This window comes from Medicago sativa, chromosome 1, assembly GCF_051527215.1.
Source record: "Medicago sativa cultivar Bolivia chromosome 1, Bolivia_mono, whole genome shotgun sequence".
Lineage (NCBI taxonomy): Eukaryota > Viridiplantae > Streptophyta > Magnoliopsida > Fabales > Fabaceae > Medicago > Medicago sativa.
Window position 1 is genome coordinate 20,630,409 of NC_140749.1, and position 11,523 is coordinate 20,641,931.

The window sequence follows — 11,523 nt, forward strand, 5'->3', positions numbered from 1 at the left end:
TGATATTCTTTTCCTCTTCCTCCTGCATTTGTGTAATCCCTAAACTGAATGATGGAATTGTATCTTCCTCTGTAGTTTTTTCCACCTGGATGAACAAATATAACCATTAAATACAGACAATTGTTTTGGAGTACAACTGACCAAAACCATTTGCTCAGCACAATGGTTTTGAAGTACAACGGACCAAAACCATTTGCCCAGCATAATGATTTTAACATATTTTCCAGAGTTTACCAAAACCATTTGCCCATCACAAGTGCTTACAAAGTACAACTAACATCATGAACAAGATCTACATGAACAATTTTCCAATAGTAACAAGATCTACATGATTAATTTATATCATGAACAAACAAACAACAACAACAGTATAATTGAACAAGATCTACAACACAATTTATATCATGACACTTTGAAACCATTTCCACAGGAAAATGGTTTCAGAGTGAAACTCGCAGAAACCATTTCCACAGGCAAATGGTTTTGGCATATTTTTTATACAAAACATACTATAATCAGCATATTTAATCACTCTGAAACCATTAATATTATTTCATTTTCCACAATTCAAAATTAGAATGTCAATTTAGGGTTTCACAGATTCAGTTACTTTCCAAACTAAACAGAAATGGTTTTCAACTAACAAAATCTCTTTCAAAACACATTTTAATTATTTTAAAGCACAAGATAAGTTCTAACCTGTTTATATTTCATTTTTGATGAGTTTTGTTGATTTTGAAGTTCAGTTTCAAAACCGTAATGACGAAGAAGATGGTTTCATGAAGTTCAGTTTCTGCACGAAGTTTATGTTGAAGAAGATGAAGTGCGGTGGTGATGATTCTCGATGAAAACGGTTACGGTGGCGGTTACGGAACTTACGGTGAAAAAAGTAGGAAATGCGAACGGTGATGATGAAATTTGCAGAAAAGGACGACGGAGATGATGAATGTGAACTACGACGGTGATGATGATGGTGGAAAACGTCGACGGTGTGTTTGAAGTTGGTAACGCCGGTGCCGGAAGTTGTTACAGGCGTCGGAGAAGTTGTTACAGGCGCATTGAATAAAAAAGTGTCCGTTATTTTTTGTTTTGTCTTGGTCTAGGTAGAGAAAGTAATTTCGCTGGTGGAGAAAGCAAGTTTCGCGGGTGGAGAAAGTAATTTCGCGGGTGGAGAAAGCAATATTCGTCTGGGCTTGGTTTACTGGGCCGGATCCGGTTTGGGCTTATGCATGGTGCATAAATTTTGCTTATGCACCATAACCAGACCCAAGGAAAACTAGCTTCAATTATCTATTTATCTATATTTATATATATAAAGGAATATTTAGTTTATATTTGATACTTTTACTTCCAATTATATATTTCATTTTAACTATTTTATTTACACTATTATCATTTTAAAAATATTATCTAAATATTTAATTAAAAAAACAGTTTAATTTCATTGTAACAGGGAGAATCTCATGCAATAGGAACGACATCGATTAGTATAAAGGGGAGTTAATTTTCATCTTATTTGTCAAAATTATTGGATATAGCAAAAAAAAATAGATACATCAAAAATATTATAAAGATAAAAGAAATAAGTGTGGTTGAAACAAACCGTTATGTTACATGGAAAGCCATCTTGGGAATAATTTAATAAGATGCCTTGCCACCAAAGATTTCTTCTTCTAAGTTGAGTTAGTTGATATAATTGAGATACCTTGCCACCAAAGTTAGAATTTTCTGAGGAGAAATAGAGGGCCATTTTCTTTGGGATAAAATTAAGAAACCTTTTTGGTTAACCAAACTTGTCAGATTCATAAAAAATTTGTATTCCAAACAATGTATGATTATACTTGTTTTGAGTTGGAAAGCATATATTGGACGAAAAATGTTTTTATTTGATGCCTCTTTTTCAATCACTTGACTAAGTGTCATTGAAAGTGATTCCCAATTATTAATTGTGTGTTGTAAGTGATTCCCTTATAACATATATCATTCGTATATTTAGCTTTATCCCATTTTGCCTTCAAGTAACCCACAAACCACAGTGCACAAAGGAAAAAAAAGATGCATATTCTCTATCTTTAAGACTTTTAGCAGCTCTTGAAACTTTTGCAACATACTTTGTTTGGTGAAAATTCCACCATGCAAATAGTTTAATTTAATTATGTAATTATGTTGTCACTTTTGTTAAATATAGTAAAGACTTGGAGCCACACAAATAAATAAAGGGGAAGAAAATGGGTGCTTAATGGAGTTAGTATCCTCTCTATTTTTTATTATTCCCATTTTTTCAATCACTATAGTTTTAGAAGTATAAGCACAATAATGTAACATAAAATGAGTCCAAACATTATATTAAAAAATTGTAATAACAAAGAAATACATCATTTGGTCACTATTACTATAAACAAAAATCAATATTTTAGACTCATTCATTAAATAATGTATGTGGTCCATAATAAATACCATATATATCATTATAAATGAATGTAAAATGTAGATTTTTTCTTATAATAATGACCGGATGATGTACTAATAAAAGAAGAGAAAATAAAGAGAATTCTAACTCGACACACATTTCTTCACCAGAAAAAAGTTTAGTAGAATTTTCAACGTTTGAATTATGGTAACAAAATGCTTGCCACTGCTAATAAATTCAAAGTATATAAAGTACATTTGTTGAATAAAGACGTGCAAGAAAATGCATGTTGAAGGAGCAGGTAGATACTACCTCCTTTATCTAGCCTAACCTAGAATCGTCTACCTTATCCCACAAGTTAATTATTACAAACATGTCAAATTTCTTTTACAATTTCTAGTTGATTTTTATGTTTTAATGATTTTGAGACATGAATATAAATTATAGAATCAGTTGTACTACATTGAACGACTTTTCACTGTATGATAGATATGGGCATCACTAAATATGTATGACCAATTAAATTTCAAAGTTGATATATAGATTAAAAAAAAATATATTGAAGCAGAATGTGATATGCAAATAAGTAAAATTACAAAATTTACATCATTAATGTAGTAGGGGTTGTTTACTTTCTAGAAACAAACTCGATTTTTCATTTTCTAAAATTTGTGTTTATTTTAAATTGCTAATAAAAAGATGAAAGAATCATATAAAAGAAAAAAATTGATAAGAAAAGAGAAAAAATGGGAAGAATGCATTTCAAAAAATAATGAGAACAAAACATTTTCAAAATCTTGAAAAATGGCATACCTGTCTTATAAAATTGTAAAAGACAATGATGGATCCGATGAAGAATTTAGTTTGGTGGATTCATGATCTTGCTTGTGTTTAATTATGTTGTTTCAATTAGAGAAATGATATTTGTACAACCACTTTTTGACAACTTTTGTGACAACTTTCTCTCTCATACTCACATTATGTTTTTACTTTCTCTCTCTATTGTTTTGGTTTTTGTGCCAATACCTCTTTTTCTTTGTAAAATTATGGTTGTCCCAAAAGTTGTCAATTAAATGGTTGTTCAAATAACACAACTCTTTCAATTATTATCATTGTTGTTTTACTTTGTTGTATTTTGTTGTTAAATTTGTTGTGGTTAAATTATGTTGTTGAAATTCTGTGGTTTAATGGCAAATTTTTCTCTTTTTGCATTATGAAGACTTTCAGATTATATAATGGCAAATTTTTCTCTTTTTGCATTATGAAGACTTTCAAATTATATAATCTAAAATGTCGAAAAACCATTTCAAATGATATAATTCAAACGGAAACATAACAAGGATTTTGGATTGCGTGAGATATGTATAGGATCGAAACAAAATTCTCTATATTTTTCCTCTCATATGTGATCAACTTTACCCGCCCAAAAGCATTTTGAAAGTACACATCCGAAAAGAAGAAAGAAAATACAATTTTTTTCCCATTCAATGGGCACTCTTTAAGAACTTGAAATGATAAGCTTTTTAAAAAGTTTGTTTATTTAATGCATTGAAAATTAAAATATTTAATTTTTAAAAAAATAATTCCTTAAGTTAAAATGTTTAAAGAGTTATTCTGGAGGCATTTGTTAGTAAGTATTGAAAACAGAAAAGGAAAATTGAAAGAGAAGAAATATTGTTTCTGATGTTGTATTAAATATTCTTCACTTGGTTACAATAGAGAGGCTCTTGCTTATATATAGGCAAGAGGCTTATAGCAGAGCAGCTGATGTATAACAGTTGTGAAAAGTTAACCAAGAGTTGTAACATACAGCTGTGAAAAGCTAACAAAGGGCTGGAAAATTAACTATTGTTACTAAAACTCTAATACCCCCCCCCCCCCCCCCCCCCCCCCCCCAACAAGATCATGGTGGCTGTAGAGCTAAAGAGGAAGCAGCCACATTGATCTTGTCTCTAAGCTCCAGAAACTTCGTAGAGGAGAGGGGTTTTGTGAATATGTCAGCTTTTTGATCAACATCAAGAATGTGCAGGATGTCAAGCTGTTTGTTTAAGACTTTTTCCCTAACAATGAACAAATCAATTTCCATGTGCTTTGTTCTGGAATGAAGCATAGGATTGTGGGCCATAGCAATTGTGTTTTGGTTGTCACAGTAGATGAGGGGAGATTGAGTGGGAATCTTCAATTCGGTGAGGAGAGTAGTAAGCCAAAGAATCTCTGCTGTAACGCCCTCCTTTTTATTTAATTATTTTTATTAAGTTAGAGTCTATTTATGTGATTTATTTATTTATATGAGGTGTTAGTATTTTATTATGTGGCATTATTCTATTATTTATTAGAATATGAGAATTATTAGAGTAAGTAGATTTGAAGGTAATTTTGAGATTAGATATCTTTTTATGATTTAGTCGATTTATTTTGATGAGTTGGTATTTACTAGAATAATATATATTTGTTATTTGTTAGAGATATATTTGTTATTTGGTGTAAAAATATATTTGTTATTTGTTAGAGATATATTTGTTATTTGGTGTAGAAATATATTTGTTATTTGTGAGAGATATATTTAATTTAGAAATAAATAAGATTATGAGGATTATTAGTGTGAGTGGAATTGGGGGTTAGAATAGAAAGAAGAATAAGTTGTTGGGCCTAAATAGATTTGGGAAGAATATTTTAGTATTATAAATAGAGAAGCTTAGATTGGAAAGAGTTTACCTTAAACCGCTTTTTGGAAAAGAGGAGAACAAGAAAGAAGAGAGGAGAAGAGAAAAGTCAAGAGAAGAGGAGAAGACCTTAGGAAAAGAACGCTGCTGCTGATTCAGGAATTAATCTAAGGTGAGGGTGAGACTATCTTATATTAATATTAAGTTGTTATTAGATTACATCTAACAAGTTGGGGAGAGTTTGTGAGAATTTGAGAATTAGGGTTTTGAAAGAGATTTGATGATTAGAAGATGAAAACTTATTGAATTGATGTAGAAATTATGTACAGACCTTAGATAATCCATAGGATGATTATTGGAAGTAGTTTTGAGGTTAGAACCATGAGATTAGGTGAAACTTGGAGAAAATCTACATTCAGCCCGAATTTTGATATTAAAACTGGAATTGATCGGTGCCGAATTGGTCTTAGGTGTAAACACGAAAGTTGTAGGTATGGATGTTAGCTTTCTAATGCCGTTGGTCTCACGTCAATAGGATTTATAGAGTTTGAGTTATGGTCAAATTACTACACGTAGGTCACAGTGAATTTTTATGGACTTTCAGCACAACTTTTCCGAATTTAAAATAAAAACTGGTATTGATCGGTACAGAATTGGTCTTAGGCGTAAACATGAAAGTTTTAGATAATTTTGTTAGCTTTCTAGTGGCTTTGGTTTGACGTGAAAATAATGTTTGGTCTTTGAGTTATGATTAAAATACTACAGGGAGGTCTTCGCGAAATTGTACGGTGACAGCATTCTCTGTTTCATGTTTTTGCGTTTTGTTCATATGTTTCTGTTTTGAATTGATCTTTGTTCTAAACATGAAAGTTGTTGATATTTGTGATATCTTTCCAGTAGCTTTGGTTTGACATGAAAATATGTTGTGGATAATTTATTATGTTTTTACAAAGATACATAGTGAATTATTGTCGATGTTTAAATACGATGTTATATGAAGTTGTTTATGATTGATGAATATGATGTTTTAAGATGTTGTTTATTATCATTTGATATTGTTATATTATGATATGACATGAATTATTTATGTGATCCATATGTTGTCAAGATGTTAAGATGTTAAGACGTTAAGATGATAAGAGTTGTTAAGTCGTCGAGTCGTTATGAAGTCATCAAGTTGTTAAGATGTTATGTTGTCAAGATATCAAGATGTTAGGATGTCATAGATGTTCATAAAGTTTCTAAGACGTAAGATGTTGAGTCCATGCATACTCATTTAAAGATGAGGGCTCATGCCCTGGAGCTTTTGCTCAACCACGACGATGGAGCTTTTGCTCAACCACGACGATGGAGCTTTTTGCTCAACCACGACGATGGAGCTTTTTGCTCAACCACGACGATGGAGCTTTTGCTCAACCACGACGATGAGGGCTTATGCCCTAGGAGTATATTTATGCTCAACCACGATGATGAGGGCTTATGCCCTAAAATGGTACCACATGCATTTGCATTTTCATGATGATCAAAGATGGTTTAAGACGTTAAAAGTTGCATAGTCGAGTCTAGATGCATTGTCAGGTCAAGTTGTTAAGATGTCAAGTTATCGAGATGTTAAGATGTCAAGTTGATGAGCTATTAATGAAGTGCTTTATGAATGATTATGATGGTTAAGATGATGAATGATTATGATGTGTATGATGATTGATTACGAAGTTGCTTATGATGATTGATTATGAAGTTGTTTATGATAAGATGCTATGTGATTTATGATAAGATGCTATGTGATTTATGGTAGGAAGCTATGTGATTTATGATATGATGTTACATGTTTACTAATGATGATATGTGATGATGTATGTGATATTATTGATAATATAAGATGAAGTATATGACTAATATAGGAAGAATAGTGACACTAGTTAAGAAAGTTTAAGTTGTTAGATATGATTAATGAATTATAAGATGTTTAAGTTGTTGAATGTATTTTATATGATTTATATGCTTTATATTATTGTTTGAGAAATCTCACCCCTCTGCTTGGAAATGTTGCTCTTCGTATGGGTAACTTGCAGGTAACCAGGATTAGTTGCGGTCGTGAGTGGACTCCTCACAAGTGTGTCTTAGGTGCTCTGATACGTAACGGGATGGGATTATGTCTTTACTTTCTGTTCCTTACGTATTACTTTATGAATCTTTCAAGAATTGATGTTGAAATAAGTTTTATGAAATTTTATATTGAGGCCCTTGTGCCAAAGACTATTTTTATGATGTTGAACTAATTCCGCTGCAAAGTTTAGAAATACTTATGTTGAATGATTTTTGAAGGATAAATTATTATTTATTCCATTTATGATTTTTAAGAAAAGAATGTGACATTCCGTTTTATGTTGAAAAACTCTGATTTATTTATGAAATTTCTACGTTGGGAAAACGGGGTGTTACAATTGGTATCAGAGCAGGTCGGTCCGTCCGGCCAAGTAGGTGAGTCGTTGAGTCGTGTCGTCGTGTTTTCTAGTTAGTAGTTATGTTTTTATGTGATCATGTTTAACTGACTAACTTGATGTGGTTTTTGTGTTTTGTTTGAAAAAGTAATGACTAAATTTATTTTCTATTGTGCTTGAATTTCGAGGACGAAATTCTTTTAAGTTGGGGAGAGTTGTAACGCCCTCCTTTTTATTTAATTATTTTTATTAAGTTAGAGTCTATTTATGTGATTTATTTATTTATATGAGGTGTTAGTATTTTATTATGTGGCATTATTCTATTATTTATTAGAATATGAGAATTATTAGAGTAAGTAGATTTGAAGGTAATTTTGAGATTAGATATCTTTTTATGATTTAGTCGATTTATTTTGATGAGTTGGTATTTACTAGAATAATATATATTTGTTATTTGTTAGAGATATATTTGTTATTTGGTGTAAAAATATATTTGTTATTTGTTAGAGATATATTTGTTATTTGGTGTAGAAATATATTTGTTATTTGTGAGAGATATATTTAATTTAGAAATAAATAAGATTATGAGGATTATTAGTGTGAGTGGAATTGGGGGTTAGAATAGAAAGAAGAATAAGTTGTTGGGCCTAAATAGATTTGGGAAGAATATTTTAGTATTATAAATAGAGAAGCTTAGATTGGAAAGAGTTTACCTTAAACCGCTTTTTGGAAAAGAGGAGAACAAGAAAGAAGAGAGGAGAAGAGAAAAGTCAAGAGAAGAGGAGAAGACCTTAGGAAAAGAACGCTGCTGCTGATTCAGGAATTAATCTAAGGTGAGGGTGAGACTATCTTATATTAATATTAAGTTGTTATTAGATTACATCTAACAAGTTGGGGAGAGTTTGTGAGAATTTGAGAATTAGGGTTTTGAAAGAGATTTGATGATTAGAAGATGAAAACTTATTGAATTGATGTAGAAATTATGTACAGACCTTAGATAATCCATAGGATGATTATTGGAAGTAGTTTTGAGGTTAGAACCATGAGATTAGGTGAAACTTGGAGAAAATCTACATTCAGCCCGAATTTTGATATTAAAACTGGAATTGATCGGTGCCGAATTGGTCTTAGGTGTAAACACGAAAGTTGTAGGTATGGATGTTAGCTTTCTAATGCCGTTGGTCTCACGTCAATAGGATTTATAGAGTTTGAGTTATGGTCAAATTACTACACGTAGGTCACAGTGAATTTTTATGGACTTTCAGCACAACTTTTCCGAATTTAAAATAAAAACTGGTATTGATCGGTACAGAATTGGTCTTAGGCGTAAACATGAAAGTTTTAGATAATTTTGTTAGCTTTCTAGTGGCTTTGGTTTGACGTGAAAATAATGTTTGGTCTTTGAGTTATGATTAAAATACTACAGGGAGGTCTTCGCGAAATTGTACGGTGACAGCATTCTCTGTTTCATGTTTTTGCGTTTTGTTCATATGTTTCTGTTTTGAATTGATCTTTGTTCTAAACATGAAAGTTGTTGATATTTGTGATATCTTTCCAGTAGCTTTGGTTTGACATGAAAATATGTTGTGGATAATTTATTATGTTTTTACAAAGATACATAGTGAATTATTGTCGATGTTTAAATACGATGTTATATGAAGTTGTTTATGATTGATGAATATGATGTTTTAAGATGTTGTTTATTATCATTTGATATTGTTATATTATGATATGACATGAATTATTTATGTGATCCATATGTTGTCAAGATGTTAAGATGTTAAGACGTTAAGATGATAAGAGTTGTTAAGTCGTCGAGTCGTTATGAAGTCATCAAGTTGTTAAGATGTTATGTTGTCAAGATATCAAGATGTTAGGATGTCATAGATGTTCATAAAGTTTCTAAGACGTAAGATGTTGAGTCCATGCATACTCATTTAAAGATGAGGGCTCATGCCCTGGAGCTTTTGCTCAACCACGACGATGGAGCTTTTGCTCAACCACGACGATGGAGCTTTTTGCTCAACCACGACGATGGAGCTTTTTGCTCAACCACGACGATGGAGCTTTTGCTCAACCACGACGATGAGGGCTTATGCCCTAGGAGTATATTTATGCTCAACCACGATGATGAGGGCTTATGCCCTAAAATGGTACCACATGCATTTGCATTTTCATGATGATCAAAGATGGTTTAAGACGTTAAAAGTTGCATAGTCGAGTCTAGATGCATTGTCAGGTCAAGTTGTTAAGATGTCAAGTTATCGAGATGTTAAGATGTCAAGTTGATGAGCTATTAATGAAGTGCTTTATGAATGATTATGATGGTTAAGATGATGAATGATTATGATGTGTATGATGATTGATTACGAAGTTGCTTATGATGATTGATTATGAAGTTGTTTATGATAAGATGCTATGTGATTTATGATAAGATGCTATGTGATTTATGGTAGGAAGCTATGTGATTTATGATATGATGTTACATGTTTACTAATGATGATATGTGATGATGTATGTGATATTATTGATAATATAAGATGAAGTATATGACTAATATAGGAAGAATAGTGACACTAGTTAAGAAAGTTTAAGTTGTTAGATATGATTAATGAATTATAAGATGTTTAAGTTGTTGAATGTATTTTATATGATTTATATGCTTTATATTATTGTTTGAGAAATCTCACCCCTCTGCTTGGAAATGTTGCTCTTCGTATGGGTAACTTGCAGGTAACCAGGATTAGTTGCGGTCGTGAGTGGACTCCTCACAAGTGTGTCTTAGGTGCTCTGATACGTAACGGGATGGGATTATGTCTTTACTTTCTGTTCCTTACGTATTACTTTATGAATCTTTCAAGAATTGATGTTGAAATAAGTTTTATGAAATTTTATATTGAGGCCCTTGTGCCAAAGACTATTTTTATGATGTTGAACTAATTCCGCTGCAAAGTTTAGAAATACTTATGTTGAATGATTTTTGAAGGATAAATTATTATTTATTCCATTTATGATTTTTAAGAAAAGAATGTGACATTCCGTTTTATGTTGAAAAACTCTGATTTATTTATGAAATTTCTACGTTGGGAAAACGGGGTGTTACAATTGGTATCAGAGCAGGTCGGTCCGTCCGGCCAAGTAGGTGAGTCGTTGAGTCGTGTCGTCGTGTTTTCTAGTTAGTAGTTATGTTTTTATGTGATCATGTTTAACTGACTAACTTGATGTGGTTTTTGTGTTTTGTTTGAAAAAGTAATGACTAAATTTATTTTCTATTGTGCTTGAATTTCGAGGACGAAATTCTTTTAAGTTGGGGAGAGTTGTAACGCCCTCCTTTTTATTTAATTATTTTTATTAAGTTAGAGTCTATTTATGTGATTTATTTATTTATATGAGGTGTTAGTATTTTATTATGTGGCATTATTCTATTATTTATTAGAATATGAGAATTATTAGAGTAAGTAGATTTGAAGGTAATTTTGAGATTAGATATCTTTTTATGATTTAGTCGATTTATTTTGATGAGTTGGTATTTACTAGAATAATATATATTTGTTATTTGTTAGAGATATATTTGTTATTTGGTGTAAAAATATATTTGTTATTTGTTAGAGATATATTTGTTATTTGGTGTAGAAATATATTTGTTATTTGTGAGAGATATATTTAATTTAGAAATAAATAAGATTATGAGGATTATTAGTGTGAGTGGAATTGGGGGTTAGAATAGAAAGAAGAATAAGTTGTTGGGCCTAAATAGATTTGGGAAGAATATTTTAGTATTATAAATAGAGAAGCTTAGATTGGAAAGAGTTTACCTTAAACCGCTTTTTGGAAAAGAGGAGAACAAGAAAGAAGAGAGGAGAAGAGAAAAGTCAAGAGAAGAGGAGAAGACCTTAGGAAAAGAACGCTGCTGCTGATTCAGGAATTAATCTAAGGTGAGGGTGAGACTATCTTATATTAATATTAAGTTGTTATTAGATTACATCTAACAAGTTGGGGAGAGTTTGTG